This window comes from Plectropomus leopardus, chromosome 10 (genome assembly GCF_026936395.1).
Source record: "Plectropomus leopardus strain MGB_pleo_1.0 chromosome 10, ASM2693639v1, whole genome shotgun sequence".
Taxonomy (NCBI): Eukaryota; Metazoa; Chordata; class Actinopteri; order Perciformes; family Serranidae; genus Plectropomus; species Plectropomus leopardus.
Genome location: NC_142185.1, coordinates 18147861 through 18166586, shown reverse-complemented (window position 1 = coordinate 18166586; position 18726 = coordinate 18147861). Strand labels below are relative to the sequence as shown.

The 18726-nt window shown below is 39.4% G+C and overlaps 2 protein-coding genes across 5 annotated transcripts in view; one reads left to right on the top strand and one right to left on the bottom strand.

The window, feature by feature from the left end:
• pkp4 (plakophilin 4) overlaps window positions 1–16310 on the bottom strand; it is a 119488-nt gene extending 103178 nt beyond the window's left edge. The window contains exon 1 of the mRNA XM_088083191.1: window positions 16154–16310. The gene's annotated coding sequence lies outside the window, so the exon portion shown is untranslated. The remainder of the gene's footprint in view (window positions 1–16153) is intronic.
• LOC121949109 (coiled-coil domain-containing protein 148-like) overlaps window positions 15524–18726 on the top strand; it is a 37656-nt gene continuing 34453 nt past the window's right edge. For 2 of the 4 annotated variants that reach the window (XM_088083198.1, XM_088083195.1), the window contains exon 1: window positions 15524–15657. The gene's annotated coding sequence lies outside the window, so the exon portion shown is untranslated. Of the gene's footprint in view, window positions 15658–16323; window positions 16530–18726 lie in introns of those variants that run through there. The other 2 variants (XM_088083197.1, XM_042494710.2) reach the window with 1 other exon arrangement.

The window sequence follows — 18726 nt, the reverse complement described above, 5'->3', positions numbered from 1 at the left end:
TGTTTGTTGGTCTCAAACAGTGATCTGCAGTTGGCAGCTGTCTTGTCTAAAAGTGTGCACACACATGACCATGGGGCACAGGGAGCTGACTGTGAGTATGTTTACGTGCACCCCGGTTTTTAACCTTATTCTGAAAAAGACAATATTCCTATTAAACTATTTACATGGCCATTCAAAATGAATATTCCACCAAAACTCATGTTTACATTCAGCCAAGCATTCTCCAATTAACATGCCCTAACATGTTTATCATGTAAAAATATGGAAAAGTAGATCAGATGGAGCCGCTTGTCATTTTGCTTCTTTGCATCAAAATAGGAATTTTTTTTAATAGTTTCCCAATGGTGGTGGACTTGTTGTTGGACGATGCAAGCTCAGCCTCCTTCTTTGAAAGGTCAGAATTTTGATATTTGTGCATATCCAAAAACCTGTTGATATCCAAGTCTTTAATAACGTTTAAAAGTAGTTGTGTTTCACCTTCTGACTAGAAACGTGGGATAAGCATGCATCTCTACTCAACAGCTGAGCAAACGTGGCAAGTTGGCTGTTTCGAGTTGTGCGACGTATCCATGACAACAAACAGAGCCAACCATAAACAGATGAGAGGCCATGTGTCGCAAACGGCATTAGAAACCCCAGTTGAGACGCATATTCTGAACTGGCTGTATACATGTCAAAGTAACGCTTCTGAAACCCAAATAATATTGGCATATCCCACATCTTTATCAGAAAATACTAAACTTTCGAAACTACCTGATTTGGAATATCTAAATGGAATATGCTGTTTACATGACACCAAATTCAGATTATTGTCATATTTGGAATAATAGGGCAATATTGGTGTACAATTAGCTGTAACCATTGTGCAGATTTTCCTCCAAACCAAAGACTAGATTAGACATTAACTGATTAACACAACTCTGACTTGCGAAAGAGGAGCTGATCAGTTGAATCATAGGTGTATTTTTTAATGAAAAACCCACATGCTCCAAGGCCACTGTGGCACATGTTTGCCCCTTGGCACTTATCTAGAGTGACCTAGCAGCATTCTGAAGCATGTGAAAGCTTTGTGGGGAGAAATACAGTCTCATTACTAATCTCTCAGCAGCTACAACTACATCCCTAAAGAACCACAATGCTTAATTGCTTTATTTACCCAGAGTATTGACTTCCTTGAATAAAACTAACATTTGTGGGCCAGTATAATTTATCAGAATTCACCAAGATGTACAATAAAATATTTCAGCCTCAATAAATCCCCAGAATGAAGACGAAGTTAGAAAAAAACCTTTTGCATCAGCTCAAATATTCAAGACAGCAGCGTTTACAGCAAGTCCCTGAATTCTGAAACTATTTCTGAAATCCCCCTCTGCACACACAGTTGGGCTAAACACATGATTAGAAGTCCCAACTGAAGCCCTGACAAAGTAAATGCTCCAGAGTAACACAAATACAGCAGTACAGCAATAGTCCTGCACATACAGTACTGCATGTCACTGATTAACCTCAACCCTTTGACAATACACTCTTAAGTATCTACACACTGTGTCTTCTTAGTAGGTGCCACATGTGGGAGGATGACGAATCCTCTGTAAGCGCATGATGGACTGGCCGGCAGCAAAAACACAAAAAGTTATTATTAGATCCCTAGATGTTTCACTTTCTGCTGCTCTCAACAGCTGAAAATGCTTTGCTCATATTGACACACCCAGCAGCAAAGGAATTTCTCCTTTCCAGATCAGAAACAGTCTCTCATGTACACACAATCACTCTATCAATCATTACCCTGAACAGGCTACAGAGAGTGATGTTGCCTCCTTTAAATAGACACATACCTGTCCTTCTGTTAATGTGGGATTAAATGACGGCAATATGGAGTGAAGACAATAGTCCTAACAGCATCACGCTACCTTCTCTTCTAAGCGGATGTGCAAAAGAAATCATTCAGACACTGCACCCATGCCTACCTCACACCTTGAACCTCACACTGACAAATGTTGCAATAACCGGAGGCCTATCTGAGCATGTGTATCCACGGGGCAGGGCTTGCCTCTGAGTTAAGGCAGGACACAGTCATCGTACGCCACACGCCTCATGCATACTCCCTGAAGCGCACTTTATCTCTCCAGATATGTTTACTCAAAGGACACAGGGAAGATGGCTGCAGATCAAACGATCCACACTTGCACGGCGTAGCAGCAAAACACCAGACTAACTTTCTGTGAGCGACTTCCTGTAGTGATCATTCACCGTCTACATCATTTCCTCACAACAATACCTCACCTAATGGGGAGCAGAGAGGCTCGACCAGCATCTCATCAGCTGTTTCCAACATGTCACCAGCAGTAATATGTTGTGACAGAAGAGGACATAAATTATTCTGATTGCATGTAAATCCCTTAAATAGAATCCGAGTTTGTGCTAGACAGACGTGCTTCATCCCGTCGCACATTGTTAGACGAATACATTTAACACCCTAATGCCTTCCTGCATACAATTACAACGCAAACACAACAGCAGCAAAGCCTCCCAAGAAGGAATTACAGCATAATGCTCTGTACATCTCCAGAGAAGCCAATGCAGTAAACTCATTTCTTGGGTAGCAGATGTGGCACGAGGCAAATATAACAGGAGATTTTATGCGCTAAGCTAATTGACAAAGTTGAATCAAAGAATTTGATCACGGATTGGGACGCTCATTATTTAACCTCATTTTACAGTTGAGTTCAAAATGTGTTTAATCAATGCTGCAGTTTTATCAACCCTCTGCACACCATTTGCTGTGTCAAGCGTTTTCCCACTGCGAGAATATCAGATGGTCATCAAATGATCATGTTTAGATTTTATGTATGACAGAAATACCGAGATCATCCAAATGGGAAAAATTTGAAATGGTAAATTAGCATAACAAATGCCCTGCAATTGGCAGTGTCCTGGCTCTCACAATGTAAGGTGTCTCTGAAGTGAATAACGGAGCTCACTCAGCACCTTCTATTATGACTGATTACAGCCAGAGATGAACTGCCAACCCAAAAAATAATCGATCACAAAGCTATGAATTGCATGAATTAAGCTTAGCTGACTGCTTCTATATAAAAAGGGCAATTTTACAGGTTTGTTGTGATGAATTTAGATATAACAGAATGATGGCTTCTACATTTACTGCAATACATACATCTCACTCTGACATATTAATGAAGACTTCATGTGCGCAGGTGACTATGTGAGAAATAATGGTTATTAATGTGACCACCGATCCATTTCAGGTTTGTTCAAGTCTAGTTGTGCTCTCATGTTGGAGCGGTCCTTGAGTTTTCCCCCTTCAATAAAGTGATATAGTTACAAACAGCAGGCCATTATTAGATTATTTTTATATGGCTATGACTATAAAATTAAGTGGGCATTAGGGTTGGTTACCAGACTTGGTATTGTTAAAGGGTATTGACCAAATGACAGCAGCACTACCGTGTACCGATTCACGTCAAAACCGATGTCTGTACCTGAGGGCAGGAGATGGAAGTGCAGAGAAGCCTAGGAGCCAGCAACGGAGCTCCGCAGAGCCACCGAGTTCAATTTCAGACGGGAGGCAGAAGTGCCCTGAAGCCGGGATGCCGGCCAAGAGAAGCTCACAAAAGCAGACAGACAGACAGAGACAGAAGATTAGCTCTATTCGTTATTAGAAAAGAGCAGAGGAGCAGAATTCCGTTTTAGTCTACTACGTCACCCGTTCAGTTCACTCAAAAATGTATTTTTTGTTATTACACAGAAAGTAAAGTACCGAACAAAGAGAGCAGTTGGGTATTGGAACTGAATTCCAGTGCAGTGAGCTAGTGCCAGTCAGTATCTGTTAAAATGTGAATAGTACCCAACCCTATATTTCAATTACATGGCTTTATTTCACCATGTCAAAAGCACAGTGAAATAGCCACAGTGTAAGGATTTTTGAGTGACTGAGTATGCACACAGGCATCCAATTAATTGACACAAAGGAAAAACCAACATGGAGGATGATACAGAGATTCTGGCCTGGCCTCCATCCATCCATCCATCCATCCATCCATCCATCCATCCATTTTCTTCCACCTATCCGGGGTCGGGTCGCAGGAGAAGCAGCCTAAGCAGGGTAGCCCAGACTTCCCTCTCCTGGCCTGTCTAGCTTAAATCTAAAATCAAGTTTCCGATCTAATGATTGAAGTGAAGCTTGACATGAGTGGCTGTTTGTACATTCTGCATCCAACATTTGGGTATATTGATAAACCAATACAAGGTAAACACTGAGGAAGAAAGGAGAAAATCTGTCAACAGGCATCCCCGTAAGGTGTGTTCTGATTTCTCCTACAACTAATAGATAAAACTCTAAAGACTAGGGCTATCCACACGATAGAAACACTGACAGCCAATCAAAATCCTACTGAAAAAAGGGCATTGCATTCAACATGGCAGATGACACTGCAAGGAGACTCATCGTTGAGTTTGATAAAACAGCCTTTATAAAGATGCTATCAAGAAGAAGGATGGGATGCAATCACCTTAGGAATCAGTGGTGTTGTTATTGTTATTAACAGAGATTAGGAAATGCAACATACTGCAGTGACAGATCATCAATATCCATCTTCCTGACTGTCAACACACCTTAAGCATGCGGCACATGCTTGGCGCCACTGTTTACAGAATGTTATCATTCATCAGTGTCGATGCTTACACTCTTATCGTTATCATTGTGGACGGTGCTTTACTACAAAAAACGATAAACTTACTTTCCCTGAGTAAAATGTATACTACTCTATACTATTATGACACTGATTATCATTATAAGTATCAATAACAGTAACTGTTCAGCTGTCCCGAGAGTCTTATGTTCGGTGGAAATCATGATAGCATTTCTGCTTGAGGATGTAAAGAAGAAAAGGATGTAAAGTCTAACTGACAAGCTTCATGCTCTATATATGTACAAATACACTCTGGTCTTCTGGCTTTGAGTTTTGGAAAAAATAATTCATTGTATCAGGCTGTACAGGCTCTTTTAGACAACAAGGATAAACTATTGAGATTAAAAGATTCAATTTTGACACACAGTGACTCTGACTTGTGAACTTGGAAAAAAACACTACTGTAGAAAGGAAAGTCATGTTCCAGTCAAGTATTATGAAACCAGCTTAAAGAAGGCAATGGATAAGCAGAGACCTGACTATGTACTTCCTAACAGCTGATTTGCATTGGCACTGCCTGCTCGATGCTCTGTGCTTCTGGGTGGACAGGCAGGGGTCATGGAACAACGTGCTGCTGCCCATCCAAATTTTAGTGCAGCCTCTAATAACTCAAGAAACTGAGATAAAGCGATCAATGTATAGCAAACTCCTCCTGCATGAAATGAGCCGCCAAAAGTTCCTAATATACATATTTTCAAGGCGTTTTTGGCACTTAAATCCCACCACTGGCTGTTGCAGATATTTTGCATTATATTGCATTATCATGATATCTCCATCAGAACTGTGTACTTAAAACATGAGGCTTTAGGTAACAAATGGAGTTAAATTGGGTGTCTGCAACCATGTAACTAAAAAGTAGAAATTATGTCACATTTTTTGTTGCAAAAATTGTTGCTTTTAGTTTCCAGTTTTTCTAAAGCCTCTTGAAAGTTTGCATAATGGTCTCTGGTACACCTCAAGTCACTGCATCTGAGTCTTTCTCACATTACGTGACCCCAGTTTTATGTTAACAACTTTGCTAATTTAACAGCTCAAACTACAAATGCCACGATGCTAACAACATTTTTATTAAATTAAGCTGGCTGAAATAACCAGAAGAATTCCAACAGGGTATTTACAACTTGTCACTTTTTGGCCTGCAGGTTGGAAAGCGATCTCTCCAAGTCCTGAGAAGAGAAAACCTCATCTATAATTCTGTACACCTCAGGCTGGTTGGGCTGCTGCAGCAGGTGGCCTAGCATCTGCTTAATCTGACCTCCTCAACACAGAGAGAGAAAGAGAAAAATACAAAGCATTTTTCACAAATTCACCTTATAAATAAAACCAAACTTCAATAATTTAACACTAAATTACAGTTACAGGACTACTAATAGCAACATACATTTTGATTTGGGATCTGTAATTGCCTCACTAACTCAGGAGAGCAAACAGATATTTCTCTGTTCAGGAGTGGTTACCATTAGAAAAGCAAGTCCACCTTGACAGCTCACCTTAAGGTAACCTGTGAGGGTAATTTAGCTCGCTAACTTCGGTGCTAGCCCCCTCACTTTAATCATCAGGTGACAAGTGAGACACTGGAGCTTGTCTTGGATCTTAAGGAATTGTAGCATTTTTATTTTCTGAAAAACAGCTAAACTTCACACACTGACTGCACTGCTACAGTTCACTTCATACTCTCTGCTCCGCTCACTGCAGCCTCACTGTCACCTGTGTGTGTGTGTGTGTGTATGTGTATGTGCACGCGCACACACACACACACACACACACACACACACACACACACACACACACACACTCATTCTATTTTTCTCGCTCTCTCTCTGTCTCATTATTTACAAGGCCTGGCACTAAAATGAGACACTGAAATCTGCGTTATAATTCGGTCAGGTAAGTACTGGTCGTATAGGAACCGGTGCCATATTGACAACAAGTTTCGGTACCCAACTCTAACCTGATATAAAAGTATCAGTATTAAATTGAAACCATTTCATAACTGGTTAAAAAGTCACTGCAATCGCATTAAATGGCAGACCACTTCTGTTGCCATTGACACTAGAAGTCAGCAGAATATCGGCCTAGACGATTATTGGGGCTGATATTTGTCATTTTGCGGATTATCTGTATCTGTATTTTATTTTTATGATCACCGATAAAATTATTAAAAAGCGCAAAGGAAGTGGCAGCAAGGGGCAAACTTTTACTTTGTAAAATCTCAGGGAGCTATTTTGATTTATTCATTTTTTATTCAAACTTTCAACTGACTTTTTTTTAAGTTGCAGGGAACTTGCTGTATATGATGCTGAAAGTTTCAGTTTTGATAAAACATTTGCTCAAGGCATTTAAACAGTGTTGTGTTGGAGTTTGTTATGTTCCAAATTCTAAATACTGAAAGAAAGTTTTCATTTTTGTTGTAAATGATGGTCTCATTAACTACTAATAATCAGTATCTGTATCAGCCCTGAAAAACCAATATTGGTCAATCCCTAGTTCACACCTGATGTGTACTTTACTGTAGTACACATGAACCACACTGAGACCGCCTTTCAAGTGGTCGGCCACAGCTCAGCCCACCATGCTCGAATACAGTACACAGTGTTCACACTAATCAAATCAACTGGACTTGGGGTTAAGTGCACTTGAGTCCTGGCCCGAGTCCCTGATGTGAAAGCCCCTTTAGGTTGATTATTTCAGTGACAATTGCTTACTCCATTCAAAAGAGATTGCTTGAGAAAAGTTAGGCAAGAATGGCCAGGTGCCAAGGACTGTTACTTTGTAATACAGAAATAGATAATTCACACATTCCCTGATGATGTTTAACAATAAAATCGTCTGAATTCAAAATGAACTGAAAGGAAAAGAAGAATGCCTTCAAGATCAAACATACAGGGGTAATTCAACTGACAAGAAACCTTGAAGAACCAAAGTAATAACTGGAGTAAGTGAGATGTGTAAAAAAAAATCACTTCCTACCTAAACCATCAGGACATTGGCATGCAATGAACCATGATGCAGAAAGAGAGGGAATGTAGTTACTTAAATAAATGTCAGATCAGTCAACCAGCACCAGCTGGCCTTTAAAACAATGACTTAGCTCAGGTGAGGAACACTGTGTTGGATATCTTAACTTTTGTAATTTGTTGGCTTAGTTTAAAAAAAAATCCTGGGACTCTTACACAGACTGACAAAAAAGCAAATATCTCAGACTGCAGTGTCACTGCGTACTGAAGGGAATGTAGGGTTCCTGTTAGATGGCACCATATGGATAATCTATCAAAGGGGGTTTAATTGAAAAAATAAATCACATCCCACAAGTTGGGTGAAATAAATTCCCCCTTTAGTTGTACTCTGTCATGATTCATGGAGGACGTGTATGACTTTGCAGTTGTGCAGAGGAGCACGAGTTTTTTTATCTGAGGTATTGTCTAGAATTTATATCCTCGGGGTGCAACAGACTACACATGTGGATACTAACATGTTCATCATATAGAGATACTTCTGTAAATCTTATCTTTTAGCCAATGTATGACTAAACTATATGCTGTTTCTTATCCGCCTCTGCTTCTATGTTTGAGTGATGCCTTTTCTGCATCTCTGGGTTTATTTAGGCTGCAACAGGAACTTAAATGATGTGTGAGCACCTGGGAGTGAATGTCCATCCCAAAATAAGTGGTCTTTGGCATTGTTCAGAGCTAGTGGTGCATGCAGAGGAAAGTGCACTTTGGATGCCAGAAAAGCAGTTCTTCCTGAGACGAAAATGAGCCCTTTAACAGGTTGAATGGGTTTGTAAACTGGTAGTTGCATAGTTTCTCTTGTGAAACAAACACTTTAGACATTAGACAGAAAAACGCTGGTTATTCTGGGATATTGCTCTGTCTCTTGGGGTAGATCTGCTAACTAAGCTTTGTTCTAGACAGTGAAGAAAACTTAAAGACCAGTGTCTTGTTGTATCAATTTGTGCACTATTGCCTCAAGGCTACAGGTTTTTAAAGCTTTGATGTCACAATATCAAGTTATGGAGAAAAGAAAAGAGAAAGAATGGAGAAAGAAAAGATACAGTATAAGCTTTGATATCACATGGCCCACACCTGCCTCACAACTCCACGACCAAATGCAAAGCTTAGGTTCTACAAAATGCCATTTTAAATGTCATGTGCTTGAACTGTATTTGTTCATTTCCAATGTCAACAACTCCCCTTCTCAAGAGTTAATTCTACTTTAGCACACTTTTAAATGCCTTGACATTTAAAGAGTGAATCTCCTGCTTCTTAGCAGAGTTTTATGGAAGCAGGTGAAGCAAACAGGTCCTTCACGTTGTTTCAGCTTTCACTTATAGTCTGGGAACAGGCGAAATGTTCGTGGTCACTTGAATGTAACATGACGTTGGGGAGATGCCTTCACCTTCAGACTAAATCCAGCCACAGAGTGCACTCACATACCACTCAGGGATGATACCTGATCCCACAAACAAGCTATTTGAGTTTTTAAAAAGTCTTTAACAAGAAGCACACAGCACTCATGCTTGTAGCTCATGTGCTGAAACAATAAGTCATAAGTTAATCGGACAATTGACAGAAAATTGTTTGAGTCACTGATCAAGACAAAAATATTAATTATTTGCTGGCACTGATTTTTCTACAAAAATACAATAATGTAATAATTTTATATCATTGAAAATGAACATGTGATTGTAAGACGTTGGCCGAACAAAACATCCCAATTCAAGTTGTCACCTTGGGAAACTGTGCTGGCAATTTTAAACTACGTTCTAACATGTCATAGACTAAATAATCAATTAAACAAAAATAAATGGTACACAAATCAATAACAGAAAAAAATCAGTAGATGCAATACGAGAGCACCCAGGAGCATGTTCTAGGGATGCATGAAATTGGATAATGCCGTCTTTAAACAACAGTATTTATTCAAGTTACTCACCCCAAACTAAATTTTACATTTAAACACTTCATAATACCATTATATTTTACCTTCACCCCAAAACTCATTTTTACTTTGAATAAAGCTTAAAATCATAATAATGTTACAAGAAGCAAACTCCACTAGCAGTTAGTTACGGCCACTGGCTTCTAACAGCTAACACAACTAGCTTTCTTACTGCCTATTCATCTTGGATTTGTTGCTCACAATGTTAGCATTATCAGGGAAACAATAAGGTGGCATCCCCTGACGCGTCAGTGGTAAGTTTGCTGCATCCTTTCCCCCCGAAGGCGTCCCAGGGAAGAACTCTGGTCATACCAAACACATTTTTATGGCTCCCCAGGTGACGTTAGTCTCAGGCCCTGCTTTTTAGCCTGCGCAAAATTGATGTGACACAACAGGAAAACATTGGCCAACAGTGACTGTCATCTTATTTTCCTAATACCGGCCAATAAAACTGGTGGAGCCTAGTTGCTGCAATACAAACATGTAGGAGTGCCCTCAGTTTAATCAAAAGCTCCATGTGTATGACTTGAGTTATCACAACACTATGGTATTTGACTCAAAATTCACTATTCACATTAAGCGTCACTCCGGGTGGTGACATGTTTTTATGACTATAGAGGCAGCGATGGCGTTTTCAGTGGTGCTTATTTATTATGTCATGCACTCCACTGGGATGGACTCTGTACCACCCCTCCTTTCACCATCAGTAAAGAGAGAGCTTTCTTTCGCCCGGGGCGATAATGTGAGTAGCACTTTGAAATATTCAACAAGGTATTATGTGCCCTGTTGAGGTAATATTCTGTAGCCACACAGCCTTAGATAGATGGGATTGTTTGAGCAGCGAGCTTGCAGGAAGACTCTACTAGTAAGGCCGCATGTGGAGCACGAAACAGTGGAAAAGCTGTGTCCCTTCGCTGCTGCTGTCCACATAGCAGACACTGACGAGGGGCAGTCTTTCAGACTCAGCATGTCGGGCCCATGGAGGGCTATTTTACTGGACAAAAATCTATTGTGCACCTAATCTCCGAAAGCGCTGACATGCTTTGTGTTCTGTATTATCTTTAGCTGTCCGGGATCCAACCAAAGCATAAAATCTGGGGCTCTTTCAGGAATCTATCTACATATCTAGTTAGATCAACAATCAGCCATGCAGCCGCAGATGTCAAGGCTTACCTACGCGAGCCATTGCAAGACTGAATACAAGCAGTATATTCTTCTTTAATTAGTTTAGTTTTTTACAAATTATAGTTAATCATGCCTAATGTAAAAATGCTGCAGAGTCAAAATTAACAGTATGACAGTTAGGAATCCTCCAGCATATTAATAATTTGTTAAATCTTCACAATTTATTTTAGATATTAAAAAAGCTTCTTTTTTTTTAAATAATTGGCCTGCTCATTTATTCCTTCAGTCTCTAGGGTGATAGAACAGAGACAGATTTTAATGTTTCACAATGGAAATTCCCTACTCTGCTACATGTTTTTTTTTTTTCTTGAGGGAGGCAGGAGAGGAAGATTGACTCTCTTGTGGCCACACCATGCAAATATGGAATGGAAAGAAGCTACGATTTGATGAAAAAAGAATCTGACAATGAACTATCATTATCATCTCACATTGAAGCCACACTATAGAAGCTGAGAGACCTTTCCAGAAAAGAAAAATGTACGTATTGAGTATCACTAACACTTTTAAACAAATCTGCATCATTATGCAAACAATCCAGTAAAAGATCATTGAAATGAAAGATCATTGAAAAAGTGAAATGAACACATGGACGGGCAATCATAATTCCCACTTGTAAGCCTTAATAGTACATCTGTATCTGTATAAATTCTGCATTTATGTTATGAATACACTGATATCATAAAAGATACATTCAAGGGTTGGTTACAGAGTAAATAAACACTAAAAGCTGACTGCCACTCAGTAAAAGCTCTTTTAAGAGCACTTGATTGAATTGTGCACAAGGGTAGCTGACCTTCTCTTGACTGGCTGAGGGAAGAGGTTGATACTTCAGCACTTTACTTTAAATACACACGGACAGACACAAGGCGAATAACTGTTTTGTTTCCAGGCATTCGAGCTGCGAGGCACAGACTGGAAAAACTTTCTCTTTCTTAAAAAGGAGGGGGGGGGGTACTTTTTGATCATAGTAGAAAAAAGGCAAATCTGACACGTAACATAGGGGCGAGGGCTTAAGCCTTGATGTCAGGCCAGAATTAGGGGGCGAAAAAAGTACAAGGAGGAGAGGCCCGCCAAAGGGCGCTAAACTATTCAACTGTTGTCAGTTCCCATTAAAAAGAACTCACCATGAAGAACACACAAAAGGCCTTTTGCAACTGTTTGTGTTTTTGCCTACTGGGGCACAAGGTTGTTCCTTGTGCAAACAACACTTTTTATTACATGTAATAGTGCTCGCAATATCAAATACAGAAAGTTTCATGCATCACTATCTGATGGCAGACAACATGGAGCATGACAAATGAAATTGACAACAAGTTGGCACAATGTCTGACCTGCTAAAACCTCTCTCCTTGTGCCAAACACAGTGTCACTGTTTAGAGTACACGCAGTACTCTGAAAAAAAACCCCGAAAAAACAAAACAGAGGGAGCGTCTGACTCTTCAAACCAGCGTCCTGCTGTTCTTTCAATTCCACAGTGAACCACTCTCAATAGCTGTCAGCTGTGTGGCAATGTGTGTCTTGTGCGGTAATGTGAATCACGAGGGGAGCAACCTAGCGATTCCTCTTCAGTGTGTGCATGTGATTGAGCGAGTGTGAGAGAGAGTTCACGTATGATCTCATTTGCCATTATGCATGTCCACTGTTGGCTGTAATAAAAACTTGCACTGTGGCCACATCAGTGATGCAGGCAGATAACCTTTCCACACCTGCATGGCAACTAGGGAGACTTGAAGCGGCGCTTCCAACATCTTTCATGCGATAATAGGGGTAAGATGACCTTTGGTGAATAGCTATCACGACAAAATTAATAACCGCTTCTTCAGTCTATGTGTTTCTTTTCCTGTTATATCCAGACTCTAAAATGACACAGATGGATTCAAAGTGGAACTAGGCACATTTTTAAAATGCATACATTCTATTCCCATGGTCCTAAGACAGTCCAAAAATATTAGTCAACGTGAAAGACTTTCTCCCAAATCCAAAAACCAGAGTTAAAACTTGAATTTGTGATGCCATGGGGTATAAAGTCTGGAGCTGCTCCGTACACAGTGACTTGGGAAAAATGTTACAGATTACACTGAGAGGACCCAGGAGAATGTTCTAGGGATGTATGATATTAGATTTTTGCCGATATCTGATTTGCCGATATTTTCTTACTCATTTTGGCCAATTGTGCAATTGTGGATGCCAACACCAATACATGCACATATGTTTCCCACCTAATTGCAGAGAACATCAAGTCCTTCCAGCAGTGCGATTAAGATATTACGCCTACTCTTACAGTGACGAGTGACTGGCAGATGCAGACATAAAATACAGTGCCTTTCAAAATGTATGTATTCACTTGGCAAAACAATCAAACTACTTAACCGAGGTTTCGTGTAAATATGCCACATTTCTTTTTATATAACGCATTTTAAACAAAACTGTAAAATTCCTCCCACTGTAACAGGCTTGGGAGATTCTCTCCTTGAGACAGTCCTGGCAATAGTCAAAACCAGGGCAAATTTAACCTATTTCAACTAACTAAAGTTGCGTATTAAGAGCATCATCATATTGGCCTGTCATATTGTCAGAAATGTTTGTAAAAGACCAATGTGGATTTCAAAGCCACCGATGGCATGCCGATATTATTGTGCACCTCTAGAATGTCCCAAGTATATTTTTTGTTTCATAACTGAGAACACAAAAACAGAATATAGCTCATTTGGGTTTAAAAAAGAAAGCAAACATTATGTACAAAATCAGGCTCCCATTCATTGTCACTGGAGCAGCTCCAGGTTTTAAAGTTGATGACATCACAGGTTTAAGACCTCTAGTTTCTGGCTTTGAGAGAATGTAGCTCATGTTCACAAATATTGATTGAACTTTCTTAGACCACAGAAATAACATGTTGGAATTTTTAATTTAATTGGTGTTTCTCTTTAAGGTAAATGGCAAAGTCTCTATTCCCCATGCTATGACATTTCTCCCACTGAGATTAGAGTGGCATCTCATACAGACTAGTTAATTAGAAATACGATCTGAAGACTGAGCAAAGGGCTTATGTGAGATAGGTATACTATTATGCATTTAAAATTAGACCTATGTATTAAACCAAATTGGGACATGATAATGGGCATGTGCCTCTTTAAAAGGGTATAAATCCTGAGTGAGTTCGACTGGGGTGAAGTCAGGTAATTTAAGAAACTTTTGGTAGATTGGCAAGAAAACTAACTAAAACTGTAAATACTACCCCAAGTGTTACTTTTAGAACTTGTTATGGTTCTCTACTCTGTTTCTTTGAAGAAAAATATGTTGTTAAGTGAAATAATTTTGAAACTCTGGACCTCCAAACATGTCGAGAAAGCCTACTGCACTCCATTGATATGTTCAGGTAAAATGGGACAATCATGTTTGTTTGATTTTTAAATAGTTAAATCCATTTATCCCTTCAGTCATTAGTTCATGAAATCAGTCATGTAACCTATTGCTATTGACTAAAAATATTGTCCAACTTTTCTGCCATGCTTTCCTGGTTCTTTCGCCATCTGTTTCCTTGGTGCCATATTGTCTTCAACGGACATGTTTGTACACTTGCATTTGTTTAACAATTTGGCTAATTCTGGACTATTGTGGCTGACATGGACTCACTGCATCATATTCTGTAAGTTACAAAAATACTAAAAATGTCTATAATATGACAGACTGGCACATAATAGCATAAATCATGAATTTATGGCAACTAGTTATCTAAAAACATGCTGGTTTCACTGTAGAAAAATGGCCCATTTTACCTAGATTTTAGGTACATTTTAGTCCATTTAGGTACATTTTACCTGAATACATCGAGTACACACTCAAAACCCTTTCTCATAAAAAATTTAGATGTATTGTGAAATTTTGAGTTTATAAGTCAAACATTTAATGAAATGCAAAGTCCTACAACTATTTATGTTGTAGGACCCTTTGGAGATGCACAATATTTTGCTGATATCCGATATGCTGATATAAAAACAGCCCAATTGGCTGATAACGGATGTCTATAGATCCATTTTTATCCCCACTTAATTTTAGTTATCGTCAAATTTCTTCTGTAGTGGATTTAACACCATATTATGTATACTCTTATGGTGATGGCCCACCTGCAGATGGAGACGCTTTTCAGTGTATGTAATATTCATTCATTGTGCAAAATAAGATAAAACATTTACTTAGGATTGATGTTTTGTATCTGTTCACTTTGTCAAAAAAAGAAAGAAAAATTAGTTAATCATATCAGTGGAAATCAGCGTGTTGGCCTATTTTGACGTATCATTTTAAAGCCAATATCAATATAATAATAGGCAGACTGATTTTAGCAGCAGTTCTCTTAATGAGATAATCAACATGCCAGTGATTTTTTGACTCTTTGCTCTGCCCATCCTAGTTATTTATATTAAAAAAAGATTGGTTAATGTAAAGGGCATCTGTAATAATGATGCAAAAGCATGTTTGGTGACTGGCTGCTAATATTTTAAGAGCCCAAGATGTAAAACCTTTTTTGTCCCATATGACCTGATGTCCCACATTACCTGACTTCACCCTTCCTGTCTAATTAATCAGGCTGAAAGAGGGCTGCTCTTGAATGCATTGGGTAATTTGACTACTTCTTTGATAAGCTTCCGGGGCAATAAAAGGTGAGTCCATCTTGTCCTAAAAGACAGGTTATTCTTGCGCAATGCAAAGCAGTGACACATAACATACAGCCACGGGGGCTCGTTAGAAGAAACGCCCCTGCTTAAAATGCAGATTAGGGTCATTAAATATGGCTGAATGTAGCGAGTGAACGTGCGGGGTAAAGGTAAGCTTATCTTGCGGGAGCAGAGTCGGGATCTCCGCCCCACGGCGACCTCGCATTCCTGAGATTCCCACACTCTAAGCTCACCTGCCTTTTCCTTCACCACTTAGCGACACGCTTTCAAGGACAATATCAGAGAAAAGTGAGCATTTTAAGGGCCGAGAAAACTAACGCCGAAACAGTTTTTCTACGTCAGCCAGCGAAGTTTTCATCCCAACGGTTAGGTACCGAGGACGTGAAGGTCCCCCCCAAAAGGTGTGCGTTGTTGTCGGTCACAAGATCAAGATTAGCGTAGTATTAGATTCACTCCCGCTGTGAGGAAGCCAAAAGAAGTTTGCCTTGTGCCACACACCAACGAAAAAAACACTTTCTTTACTCAGTGAATTCAAGACTTTCTGAGTCTCCTCCTGCCTCGCGCACAGATGCTTTTATTTTTTTCCTACGTTTTCCCTCAGTTATTCTGCAGTTAGTGAAGGAGCCGAAAAAAGCAATTAAATACCTTGGGAGGACTGTTGTTCCGCTGGCTGAGCTGCGGCTCGGATCTACGTCGGAACGTGTAACTTCATCGGTAAAGTCCCGTCGTTTAGTCCCATGCATGTGGAAGAAGAGTGAAACGCGCCTCCATAGTCGAGAAGAAGAGGGCGACCCTTTCCGCTGCTCCCTGCTTCCACCAGCAGTCCCAGGCAATGCGAGCGTGCATGACGTCAGTGGGAATGTGGGAAAGCGATGCGCACTCCTGATTGGCTGCGAAGGGGGAAGGGGGCGTTACACAGGAGGTTCGCGTTGTTGAATAAACCAATGACGGAAGAGAGGATAGTTCCCTTGGTTACAAATTTTTGTCAACCTATACAGCGTACGGAGAGGAATAACACAAGGTAAGCTAGAGTTTAGTGGGTTAAATGTTCATTTTTCTAACACAGCAAAAACGTGTGTTACATTTATTTACATACAAGGCTCTTTAAAAACTTGCAAGTGCTCCTGTTCATGGTATTTGCCATATATCCATTTGTATGACTTCACTGTAGACCTTGCTAGCGTAAGCTAACTGACAAGGTGATAAAACAACTCCTCCAATATGATATCGCGTCAGCTCAGCTGCCTCAGTTTATGTAGAAGTTTGTTTCCCCAGTAATACTGTTAAACTGGGCTACAGAAGGGATGTAAGTAACTATTAGTATTTCGCTTGTGAATAATGTCTACCACCGTTTCTGTTGTGTTTTGACATGCTTAGTTTGCCCATATTTGTCCATTTTGTGAGGTGCTGTGTCTCTTTGTGGTCATTTTGGATCATTTCTGGTTAATTTGGTTCTCTCTGTAATCATATTATGTGTCTTTGTGGTCATTTTGGATAATTTCTGGTTGTTTTGGTTCTCTATGTAATCATATTATGTGTCTTTGTGGTCATTTTGTGTCTTTTTTTTTGCTGTCTTGTGTCTGTCATTGTTTTGTGTATCTTAATGGTCATTTTGTTTCTCTTTGGGTTTGTTTTGCTCGTTTTTGTAGTTATTTTGTGTCTCTTTAGGGGATTTTTTGCAGTCATGTTGAGTCTTTTCCTGGCCAGTACATGTTAACTTGAGTGACATATTGCAGATGAAGGGCAGTGGGGGCCCCTAACACTTAAGGCCCCTTTGTCTGTAGGTCTGTTCAGTAATTCAACCATGGCTACACTTCAGCTCAACTGCCTATGTGTATGTAGAAGTTTGTGTTTCCGCAGTAATAGTGTTAAACTAGGCTATAGTAGGGCTGTAAGCAACTGTTACTATAATTTCGCTTCTGAAAAATGCCTATCACCATTTCTGTTGTTGTTTGACGTGCTTAATTTTTCCATACAGCAATTAAATATTCAAAGGTACACCTTTTAGTTTACTGTCATAGAAAATGCAAAAAAAAAAACCCACAACTTATGCTTTTCACTATGTTGAGATCAAGAAAGTCAAAACTGTCTGACAAAATTGTAATCAGAAGTGGTCAAAAAATCGAGCTGGTATCTACTTTTAGATACCTTGGGCTTTTAACTGATGACCATTTGTCTTTTAAGGCGCATACATAGCATGTTGTTAAAAAAGTTGAAGGTTTTACTTTGCGTTTATTTCAGAAACAAGTATTGCTTTTCTTTTTTTGTGTGAAATGTTAATTGGTGGAGTCAATCTTTTTATCTGTCATTGATTATGGATTAATTATAATTATAATTGATTATTGATTGATTATTATTATGGTGTGTTGTATAGGAATGCCCCTGCTCACTGTCTTCAAATGCTGGATAGCGTTACATGGGACTCTGAGATTCATTGCTAACTGTGGATCTTGCACTCACCAATGTGTCTTGTACTCAAAAGGGAAGTGGCCTGCTTTATGTATATGCAGCCTCAGTCACTGGCGTGTTTGTATTTACAAAGCAGTTGTTGATAAAATTCATACTTACTTATTTTCCCTTTTGTACAAGAAATATTAGAATCATAATCTCCATTTGCAGGACTTTTTTCATCTTTTTGTGCCCACAGTCAGAACTGAATTTGGGGGGGCAAGCTTTTAGTATCTCTGCACCTACAGTGTGGAATAATCAACAAAATGATCTTAAGCTTCAACACATGGTGACCTTGAATACGTTTAAAACATGGTGAAATCCATTGAGTCCAGGCTGTCTGTGTGCAACTCTTTTATCTGATTGTTCTATGTTACTCAAATCTATGTGCTTTTATGTGAATTTTATTTGTTGTTGAAACACTGTGTTGCTGCTATTCTTGGCCAGGTCTCCCTTGTAAAAGAGATCTTCGATCTCAATGGGACAAACCTGGTTAAATAAAGGCTAAATAATTTTTAAAATAGAGGACAAGCAAATCTATTCACATTTGAAAAGTTGCCACCAAGGAATTTGGGAAACCTCTCGTCCCTCTTAAAGGTTCAGTGTGAATAATTCAGGGGGATGTATTGGTAGAAATAGAATATAGTAAGTATATTTTCTTTAGTGAAAATGACAATCATTGTGTTTTTGTTACCTTAGAATAACCATATTGCACTGCCTTTTTTCTACAGAAGTCCAAAATGAACAAAGCACTTGCATTTTCCTGTTGG